The following is a 4,223-nucleotide window of genomic DNA, read 5'->3' on the forward strand; positions in this document are numbered from 1 at the left end:
GAGAGTTGTTCCAAATTCAAATTCCTACAACTTTCCTTTCAGGTCAAACTTCATTTGAGTAATAATTTGAAAGTTAACAATTTGAAATCAAGTTTAAACGAAAAACCCCTAAACCCACTGTTTTTCGGGGTTTTCTCCAAATTTCATGTTGTAACTTGAAAAACTTTGAATACGAAAGTTGCTTGTCTTGCAAAACTCTAGAACTTTTGTTTTGGGTAAAAATTAATTTAAGCTATGGTTTGCACTTTGTATTTTCGGATCTTTTCAGCATTTTCTGAAATTAATTACGGGAGAAAAAGTAATGTGGATCGACTTATCATTTCATGTGCAAAAACGCACTTTCTTCCCAAGGCTTCACTGGACTTTGGTTTATTATGATTTTAGTGAGGTGCCTATGAAATCTCATAAGAAAACCTACATCAGTGTAAAAACTATTTAAAGTTTTCGACCTATGCACAAATACACTTAGACATACATACATACACATCTATTTCAACGCTTAAGGATGCATGATTTGGTGCTAATGACTCTTGTTTAGTTAATTAAACATCGGGGGTGTCACAGCTGACCCCACCTTGTTTCCTTTGGTCAGGGGGCATCAGGAATCAGAGTCTTGGAGTGCATCAAAAGCAAAGCAAGGAGGCCGACACCTTTCACAGGGAGGGGGCAGGCCGGCCGGCCTCATGGCCACCCGGCGCCTCTCCTCCATTCATGTTCCGTCGCCACCCACCAGAGCCTGAGCACCTGCAAGTCTACGGAGTAGGCACTGACATGGAGCAAGGATGACCGCAGGAGGTGCCGCCCGGCACCATGTAGGCCAGCCGGCCCTGCCCCTGCGTGCCCCTATAAATGGCCACCACGCCGTCGTCGTTCATCGCACCTCAACTCCGAGTACGCAGGTCACTCTCTCGCACTCGAGTTCTCTCTTCCTCTCTCTGAGTTTTCTTGCTAATGAAGCTCTTAGGAGCTAATTAAGCCAAGTAACTCAAGTGCTAGCCCAACAAAAAAAAATAGTAGTGCTGAGATTAGCTCGGCACTAATCCAATAAAATTTGTAGTACCCCTCTCCAAACACGATGAAACCCACAAAAATATTTCCAGTAGAATAATTAAGCTCTGAACGAAGAACATTTGTGGTGGACTGATCCCTACAAGAATGACTAACCACTGACCCCCTGCGATTATTTTTCCTTGCATATTCTTTGTACTAATCTTTTGCAGGAGCCATGTCGCTATGGGGAAACATCAAGGGCAAGGTGAAGAAGCTAGGCTCGTCATCCCGATCCCGCAGTTCACGAGCGTCATCAGGCTCCCGGGATGACATGTTAGTGGACTCTGTCCGCCGACCGTCACAATTCCAGGAAGAAGAGGAGGAAGCCCCTGCCCCTCCAGCAGTCCTGAGGCCCCGTCTCAAAATCAAAGTCTTGACGTCGGTCGATCAGATCATCATTCGGACTGATTATGAGTGGGATGCCCTCGAGCTGTTGAAGAAGCAAGTCGTACAGCCACGGCAAGGGGTTCGATACAGAATTCCTCATGATGATGGGACTCTGCCAGGACATGAACTGCGCGTTAACCGCCACGGGATGGTCACGCTTCGCCGACATCACCGAACCAGGTTCGCACCTTCTCACCATGGAATTCCTGTCTACACTTCATGTCGAAACCGTTGGAAAAGAAACTAAAAACCACTTCCGCTTTTTCAACAAGTTCTTTGAAATGCTACCCAAAGACTTTAGTAATGCGCTAGGCTTCAGTAAGAAATGCATATTAGAAGCTAATGCATTAACTGATTATGACTGTAGTGCTTGGGGGAATGAAATCTCAGATCAACCAGTAAGTAGTAAGAATAGCATAGTTTCTATCCATAATCCAACTCTGAGAGTTCTAGCCAAGTATCTAGCCATGGTAGTATTTTCCCGAGCAGACCTCAGGCTATCTAGTTCCTCGGAACTCATGTGCCTTTATGCTATGGCAAAGAAGATTCGCTACTCACCTGTCATGAGCATGGTCGCACATTAGCAGAAAATGATCACGTGCAAATCTCCCATCGACATAACCTCACTGGTCACCCGCATTGCACGGTATGTCGGTGTTTTGGAGAATGCACAAGTCACATATCTGCCCGCGACGGATGAGTACCGAACCTTTATTGGTCAGGATCACTTTGTTCACGCGCACATGATGCGTGAAGGTCCTGGGAACTCAGTCTTCATGTGCTATCCGGGATATGAGAGGGAGTTCGAGCTGCCATGCCCGAAACTCTCGCTCTACTCCGTGAAGCGTCTTACCCTCCAGATGGAAAAAAAGGAGCAAGCATGCCACATCACAGCTGGTCCTATGACACGTGGCAGAGTTCGGCGCGACGCGCAGTTGGCTGAGGGTGGCACATCACGGCAGGCAGGAGTTTCCCATCAAGCAGGCACATCCCGCCAGGCAGGAACTTCTCGCCAGCCAGGAGTTTCACGACAGGCCCGTGCTTCCCAGGAAGCCGGACCATCACACGCTGCACCCTCACCAGATGCCTCAGCACAGCCTCACCCAGACACCACTCACATGAGCTTCGAGGAGGCCTACGGGTTTTATGACCAGGGTAGCCAGCCCTCGTACCAGCTAGAGGGTAGCACGGGGTTTGGCACAACCAGGGGTTTTACTACCCCTCGGGCATGGGCACCTCCCATGGCCCGCAAGTTGGCCCGTCTGCGTCAGCACGCTTTGGAGTACGACAACCCGCTCACACGGGTACTGTCGGATCTCACTGCCCGGATAGGTGCCATAGAACTACGTCAGGAGGAGTTGGGACATAGCCTCGATCACAACACCAGTCTCACACAGGAGAGTTGGGGGATGATTTCCTCCATGTCCTATGATTGGCACCATGGTGCATTCTACCCCCGCCACAGCCAGACCAGTAGCCCCGAGCTTCGTTGAAGCTTGGGGGGAGAGGTCGTCAGTACTCAGGTAAGTCGTCAATACCTATTGTCTATTTAACTCCCAGTGTGCTAAATAATATTTAGCACACCGGCGGTGCCACCACCTCTCTGGCGAACCAAAGAGCGACTCATAACAATTAAGGTCCATTGATCTACGCAAAACTACGGCATGCATAGAGGAGCAGTAAAATTCGCAGCAATTAATGCCACGGCATGCACAGAGTAGCAATAAAATTTGCAGCAATTAATGCCATCAATGTACGCAATATTGTGGCATGCACGGAGAGGCAGTAAATCACTCAAATCAATCTACACAAAACCGGCCGCAGCACTCGCGGGCGTCCCGGCGCCGCTCATCCCAGCCCCAACGGCGCACCTGGCCGGAGGCCAGCGTCCCGGCGCCGCTCATCCCCAGCCATCCCGGAGGCTATTGGTTTTTGCACCATGAATCCCATCCCTGGTCTTGCCATTCCCACATCGCCCAAGCAATCCGGCGAAACCGCCAGAGATGCTCGACGCCGGATCCACCACGCCGCCCCATGTGATTCTGGTCGAACTGATGGAGATGCTCGACGCCAAACCTGTCACAACCCAAAGAAAAAAAAGAGAAAAAAAATTCCTCACCGGGGCCACCCGTCATCCTCTCCCTCTCCTCCTCCTCTCTGTTCTGCGCCGCGGCACGCACGCGTCGCCACCGCCGGCCAACTCCGGGACACGTGCCAGCCATCCTCATGTTCCGTGCCAAGCCCTCCCTCCTCTCATCGCCTCAAGACTAGCCCCGGCCCCGTTCCCCTCAAACCCTAACCCTAGCCCGTTCCCCTCCTCCATTACCGCCGCCCCCAAGCTCTGTTCGCCGCCCGCCACAGCGATGCGCCCGCTCCGGTGAGCCGTGGCTCAATTCCTTGCGCGGGGAGCATCTCCTCCCTTCCCTTGCTCGATTTCGCCCCTAACCCGGCCCTCTCTACCTCCCTGCAGAGCCGCCGGCGAGCGTCTCCGCCCGCCGCCACCCCTGCTCGTCGCGCCGCCCGCCCGCCACATTTCCCCGCCGTCAAACCCGCCGGTGAGGCTCGCCGCCACCTCCGCATCGCCGTGCGCGCCTCCCCAGGCCTGCTCCGGCCCCGCCCCGTCGCGCCGCCTCGCGCCGCCGCCGCTCGCCGTCACCGCGCGTGGCTTGCCTTGACCCAGCGGGTGGGTCGCTGGCCCATGGACCCCGCTTGTCGGCCTCTAGGCCGGCTTTGCCGGGTGTACCTAGCAATTTTGCTAGGGTTTTCTTTGGTTTCATATGTCTGCA

The sequence above is a fragment of the Panicum virgatum genome, chromosome 1N (assembly GCF_016808335.1).
Source record: "Panicum virgatum strain AP13 chromosome 1N, P.virgatum_v5, whole genome shotgun sequence".
NCBI classification, from domain to species: Eukaryota; Viridiplantae; Streptophyta; class Magnoliopsida; order Poales; family Poaceae; genus Panicum; species Panicum virgatum.